We start from the raw sequence: 12,324 nt of genomic DNA on the forward strand, positions 1-12,324 counted from the left end.
GGATGTTAATTGTTATTTCCACTACTTGTTAAGATGAAAGATGACACTATGTAGGCATTTTCTCAGCATGATCTCTCATAAACAGATGTCCAATGCCTTGGGTAAACCTGTACAAACTGAGAAGTATCTACTGACTGCATCATTAGTCTTCTTCTGATTTCAAGCCAGGGATGCTGGAGAACAAATTAGTCAACTGATCCTTGCCAAAGTCAAGTTTTATTAAGGAAAAGCATTTGTTGCAGGGTAGAAAGGAATGCTGTGTTTATGCTGAAATTTATATAACAAAATCCCAGTGAAAAGATAATTTTTTTAATTTCACATTTGAGTAATTAATTTTAAACTTTACATCCTTCTTCCTTTGTCCAATTTATAACGTACATTCATCATTCCTCTAAAGCATGCACTCTTAATTCGTTAAAAAATATGAACATGCTTGAGGATACACCACTTGACATTCAAGTAAAATACCACATTTTCCCAACATCATTATTCACATGTTCTCTATTCAGCACTGCTTCCTTGCCTTTTCCACACCTAATAGAAGAAGTGAAGTGAATCACCAGGTCACCCATATGTGGGTTGTCAGCTCTAATAAGCCCATAGGTAGCAGCAAGCAACAAAACCACTTCTGATTTTGCAAGGCACTATTACCTGGAAAGAGAATGATGCAGATCCTGACTGTTTGTCTCTTAAAATATGTGTACATTTAGTATGTTTTTCTGTATGCTTTATTTTCACTGAAGCTAATTATTTGTAAGATTTGAAATGTGACATTTAAATATCAGAAAGAAAAAAAAATAGGGATATACCTATCTGAAAAGTGGGGAATGATAGAATGAAATCAAGAAAATAATAATTTTTATTTATACCAGGAAGTAATTTTTGGTAGTGAGTGATTAGCTGATGGAAAAATACTGCAAAAGCCTTAATGGAAAATAGGCATTTGTATCTCTTATCTGTATATTTCTAATAAATATATTATCTTGAAAATTACATTCAAGAAATGGATTAGATAAACTTAGCATTTCTTACTATCTTTGCTATCTATATATTTGTGCTTTCTTTGTGTGAAAGCAAAGAACAATGAATTGTCAGAAATTAATTATCAAGGAAGTAAGTGGCCTTAAGAGAAAAAATTACTTATATTGAAAACAGATTTAAAATAAGGCTGGTTATTGTTTTATTGTCAATGCTTAGCTCTTTGTGTTAGATGAGACAACATATATAATTAGAGATTAAAAAAACGCGTTTTACAGAAAACCCTGAGAATTTATCTCAGAAAAAAATTACTTCATTGCAAATGGGGCAGAGGTGCAAGTGAGCAAATCTTTGGTAGAACTGCGGCCCTTTTTACCACTGCTACAGAAATTAAACTAAATAGGAGCTGGGGGTACCTACAGAGATCTGACCTTAATGGCTCTAATAGGCACTGCCTATTAGAGTACACCCTGAATAAAATCAGAGCAGAGCCTGGAATGCAGCCCTTTAATGATGGCTGTCCTCGTGATGGACAAAGATCAAGGGAAGTTTCCTGCTCCTATTGAGTGCAGCAGGAGTTTGGCCATGGGCTTCAGGCACAGCAGGGCTGTGCTGTGAGGGAGAGGGAGCACTCGCTCTGCGCACGCAGCTCAGAGCCTCTTCACTCACCCTCTGTGCTCCCTCCCCAGAGCCTGCTCCTTGGGGGCTGCTCCTGCATCTCCTCCTGCTCCAAAATTCCTGTGTTTTCCCACCACACTGCCTACTGAACACATTGCTTTTCACTGGAGGAACAGTAAGCAAGCTCAGTGCATACAACAATAATATAGTAAATATTAGACTGAACTATGAAGTCTATTGATCTTGCCTGTGTTAGTGTTTCAGAGGTATTCTGGTTTCTCCAAAGAGCAGTTCCTTTCTAAACTTATCATCAGCACAAATGTTAATGGTGCATTTTTCAGCTACATGTTTGATTAGCAATTTCCCTAGCTTTGAGTAGACAGCAGAATAGCTGTCAACATTTGTCTCCCAAAGTATGATAGTTAAAAATAACATTAAAAATTAATTAGAAAAAAACTAATGCTTATTAACAGAAAATAAAAGTACTGGTTGTTTCCATCTCTTTGAGCTATTTCACACTGCATAGTAACAAATTAATATTAGTTGTATAACAAGAACAAATATCTTTCTGGAAGTATTTGGAAAATTCAGTATGATTTTGAAATTGCTATATTTAAGTTCAAGGAGATACAAGTAAAATATGAGAAAGCTATAGCAGCATGTCATCTCAAATGTTTTAACAGTTACATTTAAAAATGCATTTTTTTCTAGTCTTCATCACATCTGGTCATTAATTGGAATGCATCCATCAAATATTATCCATCACAGCAGGTGATGTGATAAATCATAAAGAGAGATATACAGAGCTACCATGACATTAGGATGTGTTTGATTAATATTGTGAAGGTGAAGCACCGCTGGAAGCTTTTATCTACCACCAGTCCTTTTTTTTTTTTTTTTTGGTGGTATAAAAACAAATTCAAGTTATATTTTCCTCCAAAACCAAGTTATAAATGTAGACAATTTGAACCTAAGCTTATCTGAATTTGTGAATACAATTTGTCTACAGAGGCTGTAACTGTATGCATTGTGGCTCTATAGGTTCTAAAATGCAATAACCAGATATACTATAAGAATAACCTAGCATAAAATGTGTTAAAATTTGCCATCAGAGGAAATGTTTCAAAGGATCTTAATGTTAAGATCCTGAATGAAGAATCTGAATGTTTACTAAATACAAAACCCTACAGATTGCGAAACAGAGATTAAGATATAAAAATGTTCACATACAAAGCATTTCTTTAGTATTTTAGTTATTACTGTTGTTATTATTATCTGCAAGACTTGGATGCTTCCTTCTTCTCTCTCAATTACGTTTTTCATAGGGTTAGAAAATAATTATTTCAAATTAAGCTGCATATTGCTGAATGAACAGGAGTTGAATCAACAGCACATTTAGATAGAGGTATAAATTTAGTAATTCAAATTTTATATTATTCTACCTCCAGTTCCCAATCAGAACCATGCTTGAGGGTCTCTTCTGAAATTATCTTCCCAAGAGGAATGGGAGTCTGATGCCAAAAAACCTACACACAGTAATGCAAGGAGAGCTTAAATGTTTAATTTCATAAACAAGTTCTTGCTGTACATGAAAGTACCTGGTTACCATGGCTCTGGGCAGCACAACAAACCTCTCAGCACAGCACTGTGCTGGAAGTGACTCTCACAGTAACTTTATTAAATATTTAACTTCAGAAAAACTTAACAGAGGCCCCACAACCCTCATTTTCCAGGGATTTCCATGTGCTGTGTGTAAACATGGGTAGCTTGTATGTGACCAGGTGTTCAGCCACAGGACCCAAAAGATAAATCTTCTGGCCTCTCCAGTGGCCTCTCCCCATGCTCTGCTGGGGCATTTCTGGCTGTTGGGATGAGTGTGCTGGGTCTGACAAATTCAACTCCAACCTGGCCATCACCTTTCTGGGGAGGGGTTTTATTGCAATTCTCGGCACTAAATTGTTTGGATGGAAGGAAGACGGCTGACACTCCTTTCTCTGTCTCTTTCTCCCACAGCTGTGTATTCTGGATAAGACTTTTAGAGGTCTTTAAAAAATAGTATTAAGAATGTTAATATTATGAGAAAAAGGATGTTGACTATAGGTCAGTGATACAGATATTTGCTTCAGCTGGAGAAAGTTGAGGTTAAATCCTTAGATTTATGGGCATGTTCTTCTTAAGCAGTTTTATTATTCACCTTTTTTCATGAACCATATGTAAGACATAGCTAATTATACCAGGAGTGTCCGCCATATGTTAAGAACAGTTTAAATGTCCCCAGTTTTGAAAAGCAATATAGAAGCTCCAGGTTTTGTGTATTTTCATGGTACAGTAGGGGAAAGTTGAAGAAAAAGTACAGAAAAATAATTTTAAAACCCCATGAAAACAGAAGACATTAGGTAGAAGAACCTGAAAGTTATGAGTGTGCAAATCTTGTAAACTCGCCCACGTTCCTCCTTATTGCTTACAAAGCTGGGAGGAACATATGACAGCTGCTTAGAGGCAGGGTGGAAAATGATGAGTCGGGGAGAAAAGAAAAAGAAGTAGTAAAAGACATCTTATTCTCAAAGTACCTACTGAAATGCGGAGGAGTCTGTCATCTGGCACCCATCAGGATGTAAACCCTGGAACAGACACAAATAAATCCCAGAGGGAAGTCACCAATACTTCAAAGACGCCAAAGTTCACAGCTAGCTAGCAGTAGGCAGACCTCAAAAGTTTATTACAGAAATATGAAATATACTTCCCATGAATGAACAGTCACTATATTTAACTCTTTTTCTGCTGCTTCTTAGAATGGTTATTTTTTTCTTAGTTAGCATTTAATGAAAACTTTGTGCTAATAAGCTTTAACCTATATGATATCCATGAAACATTCATTATTTCCTATTTGCCACTCAAACCACGTGCTTTTGTTTTTGCTTCCCAGTTGGACAACTAAAATATTAAAAAAAAAAAAAATCCTATCACTACACCAAATGCTTATAAACTTTTTCTGTGAAAGCTTAACTCTTCGTGAGAGCTATATAGGTATTAATATAGGGAGCAGCAATTCTTCAGCCATTTTTGCAAACAGAATCTTAATAGTCCAGATGTTCATGAATAGTAAATAAAAAGCAGCAAAAACATGAATGAATGGAGCAGCTGCTCAGAATGCTGAAAAATGTTTGCAAACATCATTTTGAAGTATGCAATCAGTACTGGTTCAGAGGGAAAACTTGGATAACCAACAAAAAGTTTGAATAAGCAACTGAACATGTCAACAGTATTATCTGTTCTATCCAAACTTTGAGACTATTCAGCTGTAGTCTATCCAAACTTTGAAACTATTCAGCTGAAACACAACTTTCCTGTACTTTTATGATAATTTCTGCTCCCAAATGGATCAAAACTAGAGCAAGAAAAATGCTACCATGTTTGTGTTGATGTGTCTGTGTGAGGGTGCAGGGCTCCTCAGCCACATGCACTTACTAGCATGACTGCCTTACTTTGTGATGCTTTAGGTGAGCAGGTCCTGAATTTCTAATTAGTGAACCATCAGCTGTCAGAAATCAGGCATAACTGGTGGGCAAAAGGTCAGGGTATTCCACCTACTCCTCTCTTCCGAAATTCTTAAAAATAAGGGGTTTACAGATTGGTGAGTGGAAATGAGTGAAATTTGCTCTATTAATTGCCCTGATGAAGGCTGGCCATAGAGGCTGCTCTTGTGGCTGCTCCAGGAGCACATTGTACCTGGATGAGGCCAGGACCAGCTGTGTGTGCCCACAGGTGCTGCTGGGATTGTGCTCATCTTGAAACCCCATGACAGGTTCTTCTCCCGTGCCTGTCTGTCCCCAGCAGCGAGATTGCAAGGAGGATCTGGAAACACGAGCTATACTTTCTGTCTTTCCAAATTTGCTATTCTTTTTGTTTTAGTGTGAGTTCAAGCTGACAAAAAACAACTGCTCCAGCCCAATTCAGTGGAATTTTTCAGCTTTCCCTCTCCAAACCCATTGCTGCTGAATGAAGCATGTGGTAAGTTCCATTTTCAAAATCCTAAGAGTTGAGCCTTTGCAGAGAGTTTCATGTTGCAAGAGTCATGTTAACACCTGGGACTGTCTGATGTTGGGTACATTCTTGTTGGCCAGATGCAACTTTGTGTGCCTGGAAAGCTTACAAGAATAAGCAGGAAAGCAGAGAGCAGCTAAAGGACAGTGAAAAGTGGCAAGGAGACCACTGGGAAAAATAAGGCACAGGCATTTAGCTGGCCTCAGAGGTGACAGAAAAAATAAAATCCCTCTTAAAGACCCAGAGGGGATTTTGCAGAACTTGTTGCAATCCAGAAAGTCAATCTAAGATGCTGAGTGAAAAACAGAGTATCAAGGATGGGCCATGTAAACCACATCAGGGCAAAGAATTTTTTTCAACACGGGCTTTTATCTTCATTTCCCTCACCCCATTTTTTTCTGTTTCTGTGTTGTAATTTGTGCTCTGATAAAACACTGATGCAGAATTTAAAGCCCCGTTGGGTTCTTGCTGTGCTTACTGTAAAGAAAAGATCCAGCAAGATACACTCAAAATCTCTGAATAGCCATCTGGTCAGTGCTGTCTGGCCCATTTATCCATCAGAATTAACTCAGTCCTGGTTCAAAGCTGAACACCTGCAAACCACAGCAGATAATGAATTTCCTCTCTTTGCTTACTTTACATCCCATCTGCAGGATTGTGCTCTGCTGCTGTAGGAACAACGGATATTAACAAACTAATGGTTCAGACTGAAGTAAATTTTGGAAGGAAGAGTAACAAAATTAGCAAAAAAAATACTGGATGATCGATATTATTTTTCATGAATAATTTCTGAAATGCTCATTTTTACAACAATTATTTGTTTAAAATATTGGCAGCAACATTAATGCAAGAAAACAAAAAAATGATTCTTTGTGTACACACAAGCTGGTTTCAACAATCAAGTATCAGAAATTGAAGATAAGAGATGTAGAAAAGATCAGCCCAACTATTTTGACTGGACACAAGCAGTACATAGCAGAATTTTTTATCTCCTAACAGCAACCAGTTTTTTGGTCTTTGTTCAAATGCTGTTGCTGACTCAGATTTCCCATTTAATGTGCCTTGTCCAAAGTGCAACGAAGCCAGTGCAGAGGTCCCATTAAGCTTTAATAAGCCCCAGTTTAGGCCCATAGCAGAATGGACATTCTTAAAGGCATGAAGGCGTAGCAAAATAGAGCTTCACTGGGCTACCAGTGTCTAACAGGCCAAGTAACTGCCACGATAAGGATATGGGTTTGTGTCAGTAATTTTCTGGTTCCATCATTTTAAATTCATGTTGTCAGGCTAAAATCAACTCCCATTGAACCTAAAGCAAAACTCATACTGATACAGCCTGGAGTTCATCCTCATGGCTTTTATGTTTTATGGAAATCCCTTGAGCTCAGAATATCAAGGACATTATTCTATGTTGGCATACAAATATCATCACACTTGCTGTCATTTTTTATTAGTTTTAAGATATATGGTACTATTCCTGTTTTGACTAAGTATGCTCTAAAATTTCCAGTAATCTCTGGAAAAGAAGCTGACTTGAATGCCAAGTCAGCTTATTTTTTTCATTAGCCTTTGCTCCCCTTCTAAATATTCTCTGTCAAAATATAAATATACAAAATGTTCAATTTGGCTCAATGTCATCAGCAGCTCTTAGTGTAAGGTGTTCCAGCTGATGCCTCATTTGTTTGTGGCAATCTCACATCATCTGTGTCGTTCATCTTCTCTTTCAAATTTGGCTGACCACCTTTGGCTCTCCACCTTTCATCAGGAGGGAGGAATAACAAAAAAAGAACTTCTTGCAAACTGTTTAGAAAGCATTTCCCAACATTATTGCAATGAAATGAATGGCAAAGTGAGGTGCTACTCTCACAAAAGTAGCAGCATCCAGGAGACAGGTGGAAATTCCTTTGGCATCTGGACTTTGAGCTGCTCATGGAATAATTTGAGATATCCTGTAAGGCAAGATACTTTTGCCTTTAGGGGCTTGCAGAGAGGAGCAGGGTTTGCCTGTGCAGTGTCAGGGAGAGAAAGGATGGGACCAGATCAAAACCACAGCACTAAGAATGAAGGTACATAGGTTTCATTCCAGAATATTCAGTTAGGTTAGTCTCAGAATTCCAGGTAGAGGTAAAATACTGAGCAGTATTGTCTTTGATGATTGTACTTTAAATCTCTATGAGGACAGGAAAATTTGCTAATGATTATAAAGGCTTATTTGGATATATTCACACAGGTAATGCAGCAGAAGTTGGTTATTAAGGAATGTAAGACTCATAAAAGGGTAACATCTGCAAAACCTGGGTGATGGTATAGATCTGATGATGCATATTTGGAGGGTGTGGTGTACATAACCCAAGATTTTAATTTTTAGTGAATACACCTTGTGCATGTTTATAAACAGTTAATACAGAAGAATAAACACAGACCCCCACTTAAAACAGCTTACACTTTTTCAACTATTGCCTTTGATTTCCTGTTTTGTACATCTAATGTTTGGCCACTACAGCTTAATTAGAAAATGCTGAGTATTATATCAATGAATTGTCAGAAACTTGTAATTTTTTATCCTTCTCCCTCATTTGAAATCCCACATGGTGTATTTTTAAATGGAAATGAATTATTATAGTATGACTAGTCATAAAGCATTTTTTTCCCAGAGAACCATGTCATGAAAGGGCATATGCACAGAGCTAAGTGTCTAAAATGAGATCTTTATAGCCAGCTGAGACACTGAGAACAATGGACTGAGAGTGGTCACTAATGACATTGTTAATGATAGATACCATTACCTTAGAACAGATGTCAAAGTGAAATAGCATTATAGCCTTCAAGATGGACTGCCTTGTCCTTCTCAGTAAATCTATTAAGGTGGCTTACAAGAACAAAACAGGGAGGTGTTTATTTTCTTTTCCTGAAATGCAAAGTATTCTATGCATTTGTAACATTTAACTGCAAAAAGCTCAAGAAAAAAAAAAAAAAACCAAACAAAAAACTACCAACTTCATGGGCAAAATATGCATATGGGAAAGTAAATATAAAATATTTGTGAGAAAATAATAGATATTTAAAAAATAATAATTCTGATCAGACCAACCTAGAATTAATCTATACTAAGATCAAAGATAAAAATGGTGTCACCATGAATTAGGAAGAACAGGAACTTCGGATTGCTGTAGCTGTACCTAAAGACTGCAGAGAAATCTGCATGGTGGTAGGTTTAGGGCTTAATTTTAAAAACTGCATTTCTAATCTAGGAGATTAGAATTCTTGTGTCTGCTTGCCTACAAATCTCTGTGAGTGTGATTGCAAGGGTGTAGGCAGAAATGCAATAGTGAAAACCCTCAGTAAGGTAAGGATATGCAACAGTGCAGGAGTAAAAAGATTAAAACAGAACAAGTTCTCTGTGATTCTCATTTTATTTCATTTTTTTTTTTAGACATGTGAATATGTAAGGCAAACTTGATTTTAAAGTTGTAAATTGCATAAATAGAGCCAATTAAGCATACAAAGGCCAAAAAAAATGTTGAAATGTATCTGAGAAAACTGACAGAAGAAAAGCCATTTTGTTTTTTCTTTTTTCTTTTTACTTTTTGATTTTGTATTTTATTTACTTTCCATTCAGTAACAGATCCATAAATACGTGTATCAAATTCAACACATTATTACAATAAAAGTACAATATTATTGTACTTTTAAAGTACAATAAATACAGAGTGTATGAAGTCACTTCAGATGACTTATTTTGACCTTCAAATTAAGTATTGGTTGCAAATACTTGTCATACAAGCTATATGGAAAGTTTATTTTCTAGAGTGTTACTTCTCTGTATCTGTAGGTTTTCTCTACCACAATATTAACTCCTATATGTGTTTATATTTCTGGTTTGATAATGAAAAAAAGAATGGACATAGTCTTTTGGCTAGAACTGTAGCTTAAATTATCATATCTGACAGCTAAATTGAGATATCCATCAAGCATACAAATGAATACCCAAAATACTCATGCATTATTCACCAGTTTTATCTGGATGATGTGCAGGGCCCCAGGATTATCATCTGCTATTGTGGCTCCACGAAATGCTTTGCAAGGTACTAAGTGTGGTACCTACATTAGAAGGGTGGCTCAGGCAAAGGTGGATGCTTTTATGGTCTCAGAATTGTTCAGTCAAATTAAATCTGCAGTTTTAATGGGGTTTGAAGCATGTCCTGGTACAGGGGTCACTTTGACTTTGCAGAGGGAGGAATAGGAGGAGAGAGAGAATATGGATCATAAAAACTTGGTCCAAAGTTCAGCAAGTGCCACAGGATTGTTTCCATTTCTGCTGATTTCAGAGTGCTCTGGATCAAGCTCAGTGCATTGGTCTCAGATCAAACATACTCACAAATGCATTTCCTCGCACAGACAGGAAATTTTGGTCCAAATTTTGCAGCATCCCTGCCATACAAATCAAGGGAACTTGTTATTCCTCTTGGTTATTTCATATCCTGAGTAATAAACAGGGAAACTGCCTCACTTCACATTTTGCTTCATGTACTGGTTCGTTATCTTTGAAGTAGAATTTTTATCATTTTGCTGCTACACTGAACCTTGCCAAAAGAATCAGCAGAGGAGAGGTAAATGGAAATCCTTGTCCTTGCACTCCAAAGTGCCTGTTCTGCAATAGCACTGGGACCACTGGGAGAATATGAAAAATTTACACAGACACACCCTTCTTAGCGTGAGCTTCCAAGACCCCAAATCTGCTTTCAAGACAGGCAGCAGTGCTTGGAGCTTGGAAGGGGGATTGGAAGGGGGATTGACAGCCTTTGCTGTGTCATGGAGAGAGGAGCTGTTCTGCAAAGTGACAGCAAGCCTGAGCACGCTGAGGATGAGCCTAATGAGCAAATGGAGGCAGAATTCAGTGATTTCCATGAGGCCCAGTGGGGTCTGTTTATTTGAGTCAGGAGCTTTAATGAGCAGCTTGCTGCAGCTATGGTTATTGTCAGCACCTGTATCTGTCACTGCTTATTGGGATTTCAGTTCAAACTGCTCCTGGAAATAGGATTTGGCTTTACAGTCAGGCTTTGAAATTACTCTTACATGTTTCAACCTTGTACCATCTTTTCAGATCCTCAGCAAGAATCAGGGGTTGTAGTGACAGAGGACTTTTATGAGCTCAAACAGCTTGTGGCCACCAGAAACACAGCAAATCATAGAACAGGTGTCAGGCCAGCAGCCTCTGTTATATATTTCCTCAAATTAAAAGGAAAAAAAAAAAAAAAGCCAAACAAAAAAAATCTACACGTTTTAATGAAGAGCCTCTGTGCTAGAGAGCAACAAAATTTTTAGCATTTCTGCTTTGGGGCTCTAAATGTGTGAGCCAGCTGAATACTTACCTCCTTCTATAAACAGGAATGTGAACATAAGAAAAGCAAGGGGTTTTTTTGAGTTTTCATCGATTTGAAAGAGATGTTTAGAGATAACAGGCATGTGGGTTATTCATGTGTGCAAGTAAGAAAAAAGAGACTTTCTAAAAAGAGCCTCCATATCAGGAGTTCCCTTGGTAATTCTTTTCCTAATACTTCATTCTCTCAGTACTTTTTTTCCAATTCCAGCACTGAATGTCTCCTCTTTTCCAAAATCAGCTGTGCCTCACACATGCTCTGCTGCTGATTCTGAGAGCGTTGTCTGAGCATGTGAGCTGTGTAAGGGTGGGTGTTCTGTCAGAGCTATTTCATGAAGCAGGGTTTTAAAGAAACTTGAGGATATCAGAGATGGAGGGTACTGTGCATGAGAAAACATGGCATTGAAATATTTTATCTTTTATTACAGTCCCTGGAGGAAACATTGTTTAATTTCTGGCTCTCTGTAAATTGTTGGTATAAAAGTGGGAGGAGGCCTAATTTTAGCTCACAAATTCCTAGGAAGGATTAAAAAAACCCCTGATTTTCCTGGCTAAAAATACAAGTACAGTGGCATTAAGCTGATCCAGGTTCTGAAACAATGGTTCTGAATCCGTTTTATGTCTAGTATATTTTATAACTCCCCTTTGAAAAAGATGAATTTTGTTTCTTGGCTGTTGGAAGAGAAAACAAATGGCTGACATTTGATCTGTTGGAGTACACGACCACATTTTACTAGTCTTGTAAAACAGGCTGTCATAATCATGACTGGAACTGTTAATTTCATCTCACTCTGAGGTATGGAAGCTTGTAAACTCCTTTGCTAATGCTGATAAACCCTGCTCCTTCCAGGAAAGGATTCTTCCACACCACATCCTCTGCAAGAGTAGCTCTCATTGCTGAGTTGTTTATGGACCAAACTGTTTCCCCCTGATCTATTTCACAGGAAGACCACTTTATCTAAGCAATTACACTGTTGAAAATTATATGCCCTTCTGAGCTGTTTTAAACAGGCAGGGATTCAACAGATTTGCGTTCTTACAGAACTGCAACCAAGTTAAAAATCAAATTCTCTTCTCCAAATATTCATAGATTTGTGCATGCTTTTATCTGTCTCTGCTGAAAGAAGACTAAAAGAAGGTGTTAGCCTCAAGTCTCTGACATTTCTTGAGTTCTTAAGAAATAATTGGAAAGTCCAAGGTCAACAACCTCATTTCCTTTTTTTTCTTATTCTCCTCTTTTCTTAAATGTAATGAGAAGAAATATTTTAACAAAGAAAAGCCACTCCTCTCCCAGCACAGAAGAGAAA

Source organism: Geospiza fortis, unplaced genomic scaffold (assembly GCF_000277835.1).
Source record: "Geospiza fortis unplaced genomic scaffold, GeoFor_1.0 scaffold112, whole genome shotgun sequence".
Taxonomy (NCBI): Eukaryota; Metazoa; Chordata; class Aves; order Passeriformes; family Thraupidae; genus Geospiza; species Geospiza fortis.